General features: G+C 56.8%; 1 protein-coding gene across 5 annotated transcripts in view; it reads right to left on the bottom strand.

Moving 5' to 3' along the window:
- CERK (ceramide kinase) overlaps positions 1-15,735 on the bottom strand; it is a 51,581-nt gene that overhangs the window by 35,164 nt on the left and 682 nt on the right. The window contains exons 2-3 of one of the 5 annotated variants that reach the window (XM_085025383.1): positions 12,259-12,537; positions 11,628-11,783 (exon numbers count right to left, since the gene is read on the bottom strand). The exons of 2 other annotated variants lie outside the window; for them this stretch is intronic. The gene's annotated coding sequence lies outside the window, so the exon portion shown is untranslated. The remainder of the gene's footprint in view (positions 1-11,627; positions 11,784-12,258; positions 12,538-15,735) is intronic. 2 more of the 5 variants (XM_085025382.1, XM_085025384.1) reach the window with 2 other exon arrangements.

Genomic DNA, 15,735 nt, shown 5'->3' with positions numbered 1-15,735 from the left:
GATGTGACTCGAGCGACAGGCAGTCACCCCCCCACCCGCCCCCATGAGGGCAGTGACTCAGGGCCACTGTGTTCCCGAAGAACCACAGGTGAGGCCAGCAGGAGACCGCCCACGCCGCAGCCCCCCGGGACGGCAGAGAGGACTGCAAGTGCTGTCACCGACATTCTCGGTTCTTCCATCATGACCTCCTGACCCACCGACACCGAGGGTTCACAACCGCGACTCAAGAGCAAGCACCTGCTGTCACCCTGGGCACCCTACACATTCCCAGATGGGCCAGGAGTGCACAGGGCCTCCCTTCCACCACCGGCGTGGCGGCGAGGTGGCCCTGCCGACATCGAGGGGGCCAAGTGTGACCACAGCAAAGACAAGTTCCTGGGCATGGGCATGGGCACAACACGCCAGCTCCGAGTGGGAGGGAGCGCACGGGACAGGGCAGGTCCCCACAAGCGCCCGATGCCTTGTGTCAGAGTCAAGACTAGATGGGAAGAGCCTGGGACCTGGGAGCTCCTTAGCCCCCCCGCCCCAGGGGGCCAGCAACCAGGCCCCGCCCCGAGGAAGAGCCCGGGGTCTGAGCCACACGGTCCCAACCCCCTGAGTAATTACACACGAACACGCCCCCCGGCAGCTCAGCTCCACAAACACCTGCTGGGGGAATGAAGCCCAAAAGCACTGAAGGGACTCGCGGTCACGAGGGAGGGGGCGGGAGGGGACGGGACGGGGAGTTTGGGGTTAGGGGACGCAGACGACTACACTGGGAACAGATAAGCCATGGTCCTGCTGTCCAGCAAGGGAAACAGATCCCATCTCTTAGGCTGGAACACGATGGAACACGAGGAAAAGGATGTACATACATGCATGAGTGGGTCACTCTGCTGGACAGCAGAAATCGACACAACACTGTAAATCAACTATACTTTTTTTAAAAAACTGAAAAAAAAGAATGACCTGCCCACAGCGGCCTCAGAGAACCCAGAAACATATAGAAAACAAGCTCGCTGGACGATGGGCACGCTGCCCCGTCCAGGCCAGCACACTGCCCTCCGTCTGTGCCACCCCCTCAGGTCCAGTGGGCAGAGCAGAGCCGTGACTCTGCAGGTAGGGGCCTGCAGATCTGCCCTGGGGCTGAAGGAGCCCGGGCTTGGTCCCTGGCATCCTACGCGAGCACCTGCTGACCTTCTAAAGGCCCTGCTGGGCTGGGCCCCGCCTCATGCTCATCACACCTGCTCCGGTTTCAAAATGAGAGTCAGGAAGGGCCTGCTGGCATCGCAAGAGAACCCACACACCCAAGTCACATCGGAGTCACTTAGTGGCCACGTGGCCACACTGTCCCTACACCTCGGGACAGTGTCCAGGGCGCCGCACCCAGACCCGGTGGACAATGGTTTGGGGGCGTGATCCCAGGAGGCCCCCATGGGAGGCAGAGTGAGGCCCACAGGCCTGGGGTCGGGGACACCTGCACAGCAGCTACAGCCCTGCAGGACCACTCCCCTCGGACCGACCTCCACGGCCACCGGGGCCAGTGCACCTGTGCCCGCACTGGGCAGACAAGCAAACCCAGGCACAAGGGCTAAGGAGCCTGCAGGTCTGGCTGGTGACCAGTTGGGTGACCGGAGGAGGATGGTCCGGCTGCTGCCCCAAGCCTGCACCTGCCGTCTCGTCACTCAGCAGCCTCCCCTGGGCGCCTGCATGTGAGGCCTCAGATGAGGGGACCATCACAAGGCTGGATTATGCGGCATCGTCACCAGGTCAGGACCAGAAAAGGTCGCAGGGAGGGGGCTCGATGGCCTCAGAGGAGGGGCGCATCCGGTTTCCGGCGCGAACAAGGCGCTCTGAGAACCAGACACAAGATGCATCAGCTTTCAACCTCTCGCCGGGCATCAGCTTCTCCTCCTGCCGCACAAATGCCACTGAGAGCACCTCCCACTCCTGAACCCGAGCCCTCGCCACCAGTACGGACCAGCCACGGCCCGAGACCACAGGGCCACACGGCACCGAGTCCCCGCGGGGGGCGGGGGAGACGCGGGAGGGGAGGGACCCACCCGTGGACCCACCCGTGGACGCTGGGAAAACAGCCTCTGCACGCCCAACCCCCCCGCCCGACGTTTCCAGAACAGCACTTCAGTTTCGATTAAAACAGGCAGATCTGGACAGCAGCGACTTCTCAGGCTCCCAGCCCAACACAGGGAGTTTCCAGGGACTTTTCTCATACAAAGAAATTATCCTGGACTTCCCGGGGGGCGAAGCGGGTTAAGAACTGGGTATGGTCACTGCTGTGCTGTGGGTTCGATCCCCGGCTCCGGAATGTCCACATGCGGCAGGAGTGCAGCCAAAACAAAAAAACTGTCCTCTAACCCCCCAGAAATGGGAAATTTGTCCTACAGCTTAACGGGTCACGGTCGTGTTCCAAAGCCCCAGAGGGTGGTGGGCGGGGGGGGGGGGGTCACAGGCTGCAGGGACAGGGAGGTCGTGGGACCCAGGCCCTGCCCACCCCGACCACAGTCCTGGTCACTGTGCACGGGCGTCCCTACTCAGGGGTGAGCCAGAAGTCTGGATTTTGTTTTTGGTGAAATCTCCTGATTTAAAATGTTGGCTATGAGAGTTCCCTTGAGGCTCAGCAGGTTAAGGACCCAGCATTGTCCCTGCAGCAATGCGGGTCACTGCTGTGGCTCGGGTTTGATCCCTGACCTGGGAACTTCCACATGCTGTGGACCTGGCCGAAAAAAAAAAAAAAAAACCATAAAATGTGCACTACAATTTAAAAAACAGAAAAAAACTCATTCGACAAGTCAAAAAATATCTGTGGGCCAAATTTAGCCCGAGGGCCACCGCTCAGCAGCCCCCAGTAGCGTGGGCAGTGATTCGGACCACACGGGTTACAGACGAGATGCCGCGCCTAATTAGTCATTTCACCCCGTCCACGCCGACACAGAAAGTTTAAAACAAAGTCAGATGTCTAAAATAAATAAAATAAAATAAAATAAATAAAATCGGATTTCTGTCACTGGAAACAAACCGACGTAGCTTTTACAAGCACAGCGGGGCTGTGAAGCCGCCAGCCGGGGCATTTGTCTGGAAGGAGAGAGGCAGCTCCGTGGGTTTATCAACAGCAGACACCATTCGGTTAGGAAAATGACCATCCTACTAAATGCTCTATTTTACTCTCCTCTGCCTTTTTTGAGGGCCACCCCTGCAGCATATGTAAGTTCCCAGGCTAGGGGTCCAACTGGGGCCTACAGCGCAGCCACAGCCACGCTGGATCCCCGATCCACTGAGCAAGGCCAGGATCGATACCAGGCAGATTCGTGTCCGTGGCGCAGCAGGAACTCCCTGAATGCTCTCTTCACGCTGAGACAAACCACTGAAACTGCTGAACCAGGGGGGCAGTCAACACATTCGGCGCACGTGCCAAAGCACACCCACTGAGAGCTCTGCCACTGCCGGCACCTGATTTTGCCCACGAACCCAGGTCGCCTTCCCTAATCAGAGTCACGTGGGCCAAAGCCTTTGTTCTGCGGAACAGGGAGCCTCCTGGCCCGCTTTCTAGATGTGAGGGGCTGGTGTGTTTTGGGCCCTTTTTCAGGATCTCCTGTTGCCCTGCAGCGCTGGACGCGGCAGGTTTTATAATAAGATGTCCACTGGCCACCATTTCGTCTGTGGTCTGTTTCCATGATGCAATAATTTCAAACTAAACTCCAAGTAAACCCTAATTATCTCAGCCCCAAAGTGCACGATGCTCAGCTGAGACGCCTGTCAATTGTAACTCACCTGACCCACTAAAATGTGACTTTTGACCCTCGTCGGCACAGCAGCAGGAGCCAGCAGGTCTCCAGGACAGCCCCGGGAGGGAACCCAGCGGGCGTGTCCCCCACGCTGTAGGGGTCCTGAACGACTGGCCAGCACGGCTCCCAGCAGAGGCCCGGGGAGGGACCCACCCGCCTCGGACCTCACCTCCCCCACCCCCGACCTAAAGCCAAGTCCACCTCCCCCCACTCTGCAAACTGCCAAACCCCAGCCAGGGCTGTTGATCAGAAGGGCCAAGCGTGGATCCAGAGCCGAAGCCAAGGCGGGTTTGGCTGGGTGACTCTGAGCAAAGGCTTAGCATCTCTGGTCAGTGACCTCCTCTGTACAGCGAGGAGAGGCCAGAATGAAGGATTCGCTCCTGGGCGCTGAGAAGGGGGCCTGGCCCCGGGCTGCGTCCACACCCACCCGTGTTAGCTGTTCCCGGCACTCGCTGTGGCGAGGGACAAGAAACACCCCTTACTGTGACTGAGTGTCCACAGGGGCCGTCCTGTCCTTGAGACGCTACCAGAAAGTGGAGCGTGCCACCCAGTGTGCCCCCAGCCCAGGGGAAGCCTTTCTCGGGAAAAGTGGACGAGCCAGCTTAGCTGGAGAAGAGGTAGGGGGTGGGGCGGCTGGGGACAGGCCAGGGTCCCACCTGGAACCCCACCGCACTTGCTGAGTCTCAGTGGGCTGGGCCAGTATCCAGCTCAGGTGAGTCTACTTTTAAACCTTTCCGGGTCTGGAGTTCCCGTTGTAGCTCAGTGGGTTAAGAACCTGACAAGTATCCATGAGGATTCGGGTTCGATCCCTGGCCTCACTCAGTGAGTTAAGGATCCTGCATTGCCGTGACTGGGGTGTAGGTCCCAGGCACGGCTGGGACCAAAGTTGCTCTGGCTGTGGCGAAGGCCGGCAGCTGCAGCTCTAATTCGACCCCTAGCCTGGAACTCCCTTATGCCACAGGTGCGGACTTAAAAGCAAAAAAACCCCAAAAACAAAAAACAAAAAAAAACTTTCTAGGTCATTCCAGGCACAAAATCTTTGGAATCCTCAAACCTTAGCATTATTTTAAGATGTACTTTTCTCTTAGAGGTTATTCAATTATCAGGTGTATCGCAGTTTTATGCTGGACTTAAAGGCCAAGGCGCTGTTCCCAAAGCCGCCCAAGCCTCCAATAGCTGGCTGAGCGTGGCTATGAGGCTGACGTGACTCCAGACAGGAAGCAGGTGCGTGAACAGAAACCCCCGCCCCCAGTATAGCTCACGCCCACCCACGGGAGGTGTGGGGAGACACCCAATAAACAACAAGACTGACATAAATGCTTTATCAATTCATCTGGAGAGTCGGACATGCTCTGGAAAAGCAAGTGGCACCGTGCGCAGGGCTGGGGCCGGAGGGCGTGGGAGGCTGATGGCCATCTCAGCAGGGAGCTGCGCAAAGGCCCTGGGGCACGAGCCTCCCTGCACAGCAGAGCGGAGGAGGGAGTGCCACACACGCGGCATCAGGAGTGCAGGGCTGAGGCCACGGGCAGCAGGTGACCCAGGGCCACGTGAGGCCTCCGAGGGGCAGCAGTGGCTGGGCCCCTCTCCCTCTGCAGGTCTCCCGTCGACACTCGAGGGGCCTGGCAGGGGGCAGCGGCTCTGGAAGAGGCTCCGTGGCCCCAGGACACCCCTGCCGAGCTGCTGGCTGGGAAGCAGACAGAACAGGAGTCCGGGGCGCATGCTTCCAGGTACCCAGACCTCTGTGCTGGCCCCGTTTCTGGCAAATGAGCCTAAAACTCGGGCCCTCAGATCCTCTTCCACAGAACATTCTCCATCAGGCCCCCAGGGCCCTTGGGCATCAGGGAAGACCCACTGCGGGCTGGCACCATCCACCTGGGCCCCTGAGAGCCCTGCAGACCTGGGGCCTAAGGGGAGGGCGACGGTGGAGAGGGGGCCCAGGAGGAAGGGAGCTGGCGCGCTCTGGTCTGTGCCCGGCGCAGCTTCACTGAGCAGGTGCCATCCGGTGTCCACAGGCTTCTCAGAAAGGCCACTCGAGGTGGGTGACCAGGGAGGAAGCCGAGCTGCCAGGACCGCCGGGACTGGGGCACCTTTCCACCCACACACATGTACACATGCACCTGTGCACACATCCCACGCTCGTGCACACCCTCACACCTGCCCTTTGAACAGGGCGTGGAGACAGGGTGCCCACACGGCACTGCCAACAGTTAACTGCCATCCGCCGCCACCATTGGGAAAGATAACACAGCACCGTGCCCCTGAGTGGCTTCCAGACGTCCCGAAACGACCTGACAAACAGGGACACACCACTACTTTTGTCGCACTCAGGCCTTTCACTCCGGCCACCACCGAGTGCTCAGCAGTCCTGGGGCACCAGGGACTGGCACCTGCCCGAGCATCTGGCCCCAGGTGGTCCCGGCCCCGCCACCCTCGGGGTCTGCTCCATCAGCACCTGCTCGGGACGGGGTTCTCCTCAGGTGCCCAGGACGTGGGTTCGGATGAGCCACGCTGACCCTCGACCTGCGGGCCTCATACCTGCACAGCCAACTCCGGGAGAAGCGCATTTCTACACACAGGACACAGCCCATCTGATTCACACCCGTGCAGCCACGCGCCTCTGACCACGTGCTACCCTCCGCAAGCATCCCCAGCCTAGGGACCAAGGGGACGGGGAGAGTCGGGCCGGTGCAGTGCCCCCGGCCCCGGGAGCTGCAACCAGTCTGATCCCTGCCCCAAGAACCCCGCTCTCCCCCACCCGCCTGCTAGGAAAGGGGTCCATGTCCTCTGTGGGGGGGACACCCCAGGGTCTCGGTGTCCGAGCCCCAGGGCAGCCTCCTGCCCCAGATCACCATCTCTGAAATGGGGACAATGCTGGGACGCTGTGGCGAGGATTCCAGGAGGCAGTGAGCAGCCCGGCAGGCGCCGGAACATCAGTCTGAACACTCGGCCCGAGACTCGGTTCTGAGCCGGGTGAAGAGGCCTGCGATGGCCCGTCTCCCCCCGGGTCATGGCCAAGGGCTCTGGATGGGGTGGGAGGGAGACAATCAGCCCAGGACTCAGAAAGCGAAAAGCAGGCGGGAGCATCTGCCCCGTGAAAGGGCAGCACCATGGGTGCCGCGTCCTCTCCGTGCCCAGCCTGACCCCAGGGGTCTCGGAACTGCTGCACGTGGATGCGGGAAACCGAGGGACAGTCCAGCCCTGTCCGCAGGGGGCCGGAGGGTGGCAGGAGAGGCTGGAGAAGGGCGCCCCGGGTCGGCTGTGAGCTGACCCAAGCCGGGCCCCCTCCCGGCCTCCACGTCTCAACACGTGGGAAGCGCTGAGCCAGGGGCCTGGGGAGCTGAACACCAAGTGTGCCAGCCTCACCCGGTCCCAGCCTCACCCCTGAGTGACAAACACCAGGGTGGCCCTAGCAGCGTGAAAAAGGCCTTTCGAAATGGACTGAGGTGGAAACTCCCTCCCACAACTTGCCAACTGGGCCCGACCAGGCTGAGCACGTGCCTACGAAGAGAAAATTCTCCAAAGGACTTTAACAGGATCCAGAGCCTTACAATGTGACAGCAAAACTGTGCAGGCTGCAGCGCTCATCCACACACCCAGAGCCGGGACACGCTGTCATGCCCAAGGGAAAGGACGGCCAGCAGATGCCCCCAAACGCCCGACGTCAAAGGCGTCGGGTAAAACTCTAACGTGGTCGTTATAACTCGCTGGGTGAGGCGCAGCTGCACACGGGAGAGACAGAGGATGTTCCCAGGAGGAGAAAGAAAACGAGTAGAAGGAACCACGTGGAAACTCGGGAACTGAAAGTGCAGCATCCAAAACAGAACAGCCCCTGGCTGGGCTCAGCAGCAGACGGGGTGTGGAGAGGGAGGCCAGCGGGGCTGAACGGGTCAGCGGGAATTGTCTGCTCTGAATAACAGAGAAAAAACATTTTTAAGGAAAAGCACAGGGATGGAGTTCCCCTGTGGCTCAGCGGGTTAAGAACCCAACTAGAATCCTTGAGGATGTGAGTTCGATCCCGGGCCTCCCTCAGTGGGTTGAGGATCCGGCGTTGCCATGAGCTGTGGTGTAGGCCACAGACACGGCCTGGATGCGGCATTGCTGTGGTGTGCTGTAGGCCGTAGCTGCAGCTCCGATTAGACCCCTAGCCTGGGAACCTCCATGTGCCGTGGGAGTGGTCCTAGAAAAGGTAAAAAGACAAAAAAAAAAAAAAGAGGAAATTTAAGTAAGATCCAAAATGTTACCACATAACACAAAAATGTCCAGGTTTCAATTGAAAATCAATCCCCACGCCAAGAACCAGGAAGATCTCCAAATGAGAGAGAGAGACACCCGATGCCAAGGCTGAGATGACAGAGATGCCGGACGGTCTCACAAGGATTTTAAAGCAGCCACGATGAAAATGCTTCACCAACAATTACACACGTAAAACAAAGACATATAAAGACTCAGCAGAGAAAAAATAACTTAGCAAAGAAACAGAAGATATGAAGAAGAACCAGGTGGAAATTTAGGCCTGAAAAACACAGTAACGCAAACAAGCGGGTGGACTCGACAACAAAACAGAAGGACAGAGGAAAGAGTCAGCGGCCTGGAAGATGGGACAATGGAGATGACTCGAAACGAACCACGAGGACAAAAGAATAAAAGAAGAAGAACACGGGGCCTCGGGGAGCTGTGGGCGTAGGCAGAGGGGCTGACGTGTGTCACCGGAGCCCAGAAGTAGAGGAGGACAAGGACTGAAAAAGTGATGGAGAAATAACAGCTGAAAACTGCCCAAATGTGAAACAAAAAATCCATGATTGCAAATATGATGAATCCAAAGAAATCCAATCCCAGGCCCATCGCAGTCTGGATTCTGAAAATCAGACACAGAGAAAAGAATGTGAAAACCAGTGAGAGACTAACAGCACTTCCCCTACAGGGGAAACACATTTTTGTTTGTTTTTTTGAATGACAGTGGATTTCTCCACAGAAACCCGAAGAAGTGGCACAACGTTCTTCCAGGGATGAAAGAAAACTGCCAACCTGGACTCGCATACCCAGCAAAAATATCCATCAGGGATAAAGGAGACACATAGGCACTTTCGGATGATGAAACGCTGAGAGAACTTGTCGGCAACAGAGCCATCCGAAAAGAATGGAGACAGAAAGAAGAAATGATAAAAGACTCCCGGGGGGGGGGGAGGACACAGTAATCAAAGATATGGGTAAGTACCATAGAATCTCCTTCTCTTCCCGACTTTCCTACATGATGTTTGAAGATCAAATTATAACAGGAATGTGGTTCTAAATGCATGTAAAGGAAATAATGACGACAATTTTATAATAACTAACAAGGGAGAGAGAAACGATGCCGAGAGAGGTAAGTTTTCTACACGTCATTCCCAACTGGTAAGATGGCAACGCCACTAGGCTGCTACGAGTTATCTATACACAAACCAGCAACTAGGGCAACCACTCAAAGGCTATACACAGAGGTGAACTCAAAAACAACACAGATACTTTAACGATAAACAGTTAATTAAAAAAAAAAAAGATGGAGACATAGATAAAGCAAAATGGAATTCGAAAAGGTTTTTTTTTCCTTTTTACGGCTACACCTGCAGCAAATGGAAGTTCCCAAGCGAGGGGTCAAATGGAGCTGCAGCTGCAGGCCTACACCACAGGCAATAGCAATGCTGGATTGAACCACATCTGGGACCTACGCCACAGCTTAACAGCAATGCCAGATACTTAACCCACTGAGCAAGGCCAGGGAGCAAACCCACATCCTCAGAGGGGCACTGTTGGGTCCTTAACCTGCTGAGCCACAGTAGGAACTCCTTAAAAGGAGTTCCCGTGTGGCACAGCGGTTAACGAATCCAACTAGGAACTATGATGTTGCGGGTTCGATCCCTGGCCTTGCTCAGTGGGTTAAGGATCCAGCATTGCCGTGGGCTGTGGTGTAGGTCGCAGACGCAGCTCGGATCCTGCGTTGCTGTGGCTGTGGTGTAGGCCGGTGGCTACAGCTCCGATCCGACCCCTAGCCTGGGAACCTCCATATGCTGCCAGAGCAGCCCTAGAAAAAGGCAAAAAGACCAAAAAAAAAAAAAAAAAAAAAAAAAAAAAAAGTCCTTAAAAAAAAGGAATTCACAGGAAGGCAGGAGAAAAACAGAAATATTAAGCCCTAATATTATTTACATTAAAAAGACACAGGAGTTCCCTCGTGGCTCAGTGATTAACAAACCCAACTAGTATCCATGAGGACATGGGTTTGAGCTGTGTCCTGTGGTGTAGGTCAAAGACAAGGCTCGGATCCCACGTTGCTGTGGCTGTGGTGGAGGCCGGGGCAGCTACAGCTCCGATTCAACCCCTAGCCTGGGAACCTCCCTATGCCGCGGGTGTGGCCCTAAAAAGACAGAAAAAAGACTCAGGTTGGCAGAGCTGATTAAAAACATGACTCAACTCTATGCAGCCCGAAGAAGCTGCTTCCCATCTAACGACGTCAGCAGGATGAGAGCAAAAGGGTGGACATGACATGTGGCGCAGGAGTGGCCACGTCCACAGATACAGCTGACTTGAGGACAAATAAAATCCTCGGAGACGGGGGGGGGGGGGGCACTCACTACACACAGTGCAAAAAGGGTCAATCCGAAACGGAGACCTAGCAACCCTGAAGGCACCTGCACCAAACAACAGAGGAGGAAAACGTGTGAGCGCATGAGGGTGGAGAGCAGGGTTGGCAGACTGCGGGCCAACTCCAGCCTGCTGCCTGCTTTTGTAAATAAAGTTTTATTGGCACACGGCCACGTGCATTCACTCACATGCTGCCTCCAGCAGCTTTTGTGCTACAACAGCAGAGCCAGAAGCCGTGACCCACAAAGCCTAAACTATTTGCTAACTGGCTCTTTAAAAAAATGTTTGCTGACCTGGAGTTCCCACGGTGGCTCAGCGGAAACGCATCTGACTAGGAACCACAAGGATGCAGGTTCGATCCCTGGCCTCACTCCGTGGGTTAAGGATCCGGCATTGCCGTGAGCTGTGGTGTAGGTCGCAGACCAGGCTCGGATCTGCCGTGGCTGTGGTGTAGGCCGGCAGCTGCAGCTCCGATTAGACTCCTAGTCTGGGAACCTCCACATGCCACCGGTACAGCCCTAAAAAGCAAAAAAAAAGAAAGAAAAAGAGAATGTGTACTGATCTATTTCGGAGTAACCAATAAAAGTTAACCTTGGGATTATCTCAGAATAACTATGATATTAATGGCATGTCCCGCTACCATGAAACCATGTCATCTGACAATAACTGAGGCTCATGCCAAGAGAAGCAGCGAGGGCAGGACTGCCGCTTTTCTAAAGTGCCTGTGCATCTTTCCACGTGAGAATCTGAGCGAGGCCAGGGACCGAACCCGCAACCTCATGGTTCCTGGTCAGATTCGTTAACCACTGCGCCACGACGGGAACTCCATAGGTGCGTTTCTTCTTCCCGCCCTGAAATAGGTAGTCAGGATTTTGCCGCTTCTTTTCGATTCCAACACACTGAGATTCCTCCCATCGAATGTGCAGATAATTTGATTAATATCTACGGCACTTCTGACTCCACCACGGGCCGTAAATAAGACGCACCAAGTGGACGCCGGAACGCATGGCTATAGGACTGGGGGTGTTTAGGGGATTCTGTGGGATGTATCGGCTTCGTACAAACCATCCAGCTTCCCAGCCACTTCCGATGGTTTCAAACCCACAGCCCTTTTGAGAAAAGGTGCTGAGAGAACCAAGAGCAATCAACCACTTTGCTCCTGCCAGTGGCAACGGTGACCCCACAAGCGCGGCAACCCATGGGGCCTCTGCCTGAGCCGTCTCCACTCACCACGCTGCAGGGACAGGCCATTCCAACAGCGCTGGTTTAGCGCCTACTGTGTACACAGACTGCGAGGAGCTCTGGAAGCATGGGGGGGGGCATGAGGAGGTGCATCCATGTGATTCTGGATTCTGCTCAGGACCAAGAGTCCCCCCAAAGCGAAACCTGTTGCACAGAGTAGAGAGAAATAACCAGCAGACGGAAGGCCAGGGTAGTAGGAGAGCTGGGCCTGGAGGGGGGCGGGCAGAGTGCAGGGGTGGGTGCGGGGGGGCGGCAGGGCCTCAGGGCTGGCTCTGCCGGGTGCTAGAAGGGGGGCAGAGGAGTCAGTGGGGTCAACTCTGGAGCACCCAGAAAGTAAGCCAGGCCTGGGCAACAGCAGGGCAGGCCTCCCGGAGGAAGTGAGCCTCGCCAGCTGCTGGCCTAAGGCTCTGGGGCTGCACAAGAAGGGCTTCGAAGCTCTTTCCAAAGCTTCGCCCAGCGAGCGAGAGGGACAGAAAAGGGAGACCAGAGGCAGGAGGCGGCAGGAGTCATCGGAGCCAGTGGTCAAGAGAGACCAAGTTAGAATGGAGAGAATGAAGATGGTATCTGTGCTGCTGGCAGGGGACACACGGGCCTGGGGACACGGGGGCTGGGGACACACAGGCCTGGGACCAAGGTGGTCGCTCCAGCGGGCTGGGCTGGGTCTGAGATGCTGGCTGTCTCCTATGGGAAATCAGACGTTGTCAGAAACTTGGAGCCAAAACTCTGAAGACAGAGCCTACGAGCAGTCGGCATGGTTCCCATCGCTGAGGTCACGAAGGCAGGATGCAACTGAGACGGCGAAGCGAACCTTATCCTGGACCGACCGACTGGTTCACGACCCAGCACGCAGAAGCCAGAAACCAATCACCCTCTCCAGACATTGTTGCTGTGCAAAAGTCTAGACGGTTCGAGAAGATAAATAAATTGGCAGGGGCAGGAAGCAAAAAAATATCAGCAGTGTCTTAACACACAGAAACTATACCTTCTAAAATACAAAAGACAGTTCCTTAAATACTTGTCAAATAGGGCAAATTCACCAGACTATTCCCTTAAAATGTGTGGATTTTACTGTTTGCAAAATACGCCTCAATAAGGCTGATGTAAAAAAAAATCATGTTTTAAGAGGGAAAAGTAATACGCATATTTGCACAGACACAAACACCAAACATTATTCACTGCTGAAGGTTAAGACGAAGGGTGACCTTTTTTTTTTCTGTGTGTTTCTGTGTTTTCTAGATTCTATTAAATCAATAAGAGTTTCCTTTGTAAGCAGAAAAAAAATGGTTTTACGTATCTGTGCCTTGCCTCCGTTTTGCGCGGGGGTGTTGGGGACACTGTAAATACAGCTGTGACCTGCCAAAGGGTGGCCCGTGGGCCCTGGAGCATCCCAGGTGGTGATGGGGGGCTGCTGGGGAGGGGAGGGTTTTCCTTCAGAGGTGGAGCCTGGGCTTTGCCCCCCCCCACGGCGGATTGCCCCCCCCCCCCCCCCCCCCCCGTAAAAGAACACAGCCAGGGTCTCTGAGTGCGTCTTTCTGCAGCCCCGGGGTAGGATCCAGATAGAGTTTCAGTCTGTTTCAAGCTGAACTAGGCCGTCTCACTGTGAGACGGGTTTCCTGTTTTCAGTCAGCCCCACTTCCGACCAGGCTGGCGCCCCAGTGCACTTGCTGTCACAGCTTCCTGAGGGGCAGCCCTTGCTGGGACCAGAAGGCTCTGCCCTCCGAACGCCTGGTCCTGCTTTGCTCTCGACGCTGAGCCCCCCACAAGGAGGGCGGGTGGGTCTGGCTGAAAAGCCAGCATCACATGCAATCAATTGCCATCAATTCCCGGCTACAGTTTTCCGGTCGGAAAGCAGGAGCCGAACCTAAGAAACCGAGCTGTCAGATGAAGCGGCCACACCCAGTGCACGCGGTGGCCCCGGCTCCGTCCCTTCTCTGTCCTTCTTCTCAATTCACTCCTTCCCCCACCGGTCCCCCCACCCCAGCCTGGTTGTGCACACACCCTTCCCTCCCCTGCCAGCCACAGGCTCTCCCGGCCTGTGGACAGACGTGGGACTGTGGCGGCGCTGGGCACTGCCCCGCTGAGACTGAATTAAACGTGCCATGGGCTGGTGCCCGTGCCATACTGACCCCGCTGCCCTCACATGCGGAATCACCTGCCTGGGTCCTGACTCCTGGGGTGCAGTTATGTATGAGCAAAGCTCGGAGCTGCAGCAGCGTCCCCGTGTCCCTGCCCATCAAGGTGGCTTGCAGAGGACGCCGAGAGCAGGCTGCTCCCTGAGCAAGCCCACCAGCCAGGGGCCCCGCAGCCCTGGTCTCTCCAGGGAGGAGACCAATCTCCTGGCATACCCCAGTCTGCTGACCATGAACCCTCACGGTTTTTAAGACTGGATGTTCCAGGAAAGGCGGCTGGTGGCTGTGCAAGTGGACCTGGCAGCACGCCACACCCAGAATCTGGGCCCAGAATAGGGGCTGGCCGAGGATGCCAACACTGAAAGTGGGCAATGAGTGACCTCCCACTCAGAGGTCCCTGACAGGCAGGGCCTGTCCAGCATCCACAAAACGGCTCAGGCCTGAGGGAGGCCGCAAAACAGGTGCTTATATGCCCAGCGGCTGCAGCTGGACCCACCACGTCTCGAATCCAGGTTCAGCCACTCGTTGGGCCAGTTTCTTCAACTCTCTACAGCTCAGGCTCTTTACCTGTAAAATACAGGGGAACTGCCCCACAGAAGCCATCATGTTTCCGGCTGTATCTGAAGGTGATAAGACCCGGGGGCTGCACCCAAGTGCCCCCTTAAATGGCAGTGCCCCATCTGTAAGCCGAGAGACTCGGGGCCGGGCCAGGCAAGATCTGGACGTGGGCCCCGGTGTGTGGTGCCAGGAGGCTGGACGGGGACATCTCAGGAATGACGTTTCCTCCAAAGGGGACATCAGAAAGCTGGCAGGAGAGTGAAGACCCCCAGCCACAGACTATGCTTGTGGTGACCTTGAGGCTGGGAACCAAGAGGCTGAGACCACCCTTGACCTTGGCCCCACCGAATGGGCCAGCTCTGCCACGCCCTCCCCTACCAGCAAAGCCACACAGACTCCGTGTCAGAAAGCACCCACAGCCCTCAAGGCATCCAAACTCAGGGGGGTCCGCCAGAGAATCCTCCCAACCCCAGTAATTAAAAAAGCGGTCCCTGCTCCTCCTGCCGGCTTCAGTAGCCACAGACCTGGGGTTCACGTTCCCTCCGCCCTGCTCACTCAATCCCGCAGACTCAGCCCTGCTCCCACTCCTGCCTGGACCAGGCCAGCCGCCTGCATTCCTCGTCCTTCCCGTCTGCTCTCCTCCAAGCCGCCAGGTTAAGATGGATAGAGCCCTCCAGGGGTCCCCATCTCAGTCCCCCTAGGCAAACAGCGCCCCCCCCACGACTCCGGCCTCCAGGCCTCCCGCCAGTCTCAGGCCTCGGCATCTGCTGTCCTCCTGCCTAGGCCATCTCCCAGCAGCAACACAGGTCTCTCCAAGGCTCTGGTTCAGTGAGGACTCCTGGGATCGATCCCCTGTGTCGTGGAGACCTAACCCCACCCTACAGGGCTCTCTCAGACCTGCAGGCCTGTCTCTCCTGCTAATGGAAAGTGCTCCACTGTGGCAAGGACTTTGCCCTGTGTGCGGCCTCCAAGGCAAGGAACCGCTGTACCCTCTGAGACAGGCGCCACAAAAACTTGCAAAGACCAATGAATGAGAGGGAACACACCCAGGCTCTCCCAGCCATGTCGCCTCCCCGCTTCTCACTGTCCAAACAGCCTTCTGTAAGCCTCCTCCAGCCCAGTGTCAAATGACCTCCCCTTGATAAGCCTCTGCCCATCCCTCTGCCACCAGACGGCTTGGCCCCCTTTGGGGGCATTGTGCCCTCTTGATTTAAATTACACTTCTCCAAATCGGTGGGCCGCTGCAGGTCACGTGTACCAGCCTGTCGCAGCAAAATTAACACCCCCCCCAGCCCATCCCACCCCGAAGGTCACAAGCTCTTCTTTCACTTTAAAACAGGAATTCCCGACCCGCCTCTGGATCCACGCTAACGAAAAGCACCCGTCCTGCGGGTAAACTGAAACCGAGG

The sequence above is a fragment of the Sus scrofa genome, chromosome 5 (genome assembly GCF_054392235.1).
Source record: "Sus scrofa isolate SSC_HxYL_T2T_F1_AM1 chromosome 5, Sscrofa_HxYL_maternal_Yorkshire_Landrace_v2.0, whole genome shotgun sequence".
In the NCBI taxonomy this organism is placed as follows: Eukaryota; Metazoa; Chordata; class Mammalia; order Artiodactyla; family Suidae; genus Sus; species Sus scrofa.
The sequence above is the reverse complement of the archived record's forward strand: the minus strand, read 5'-3'. Positions and strand labels throughout refer to the sequence as shown.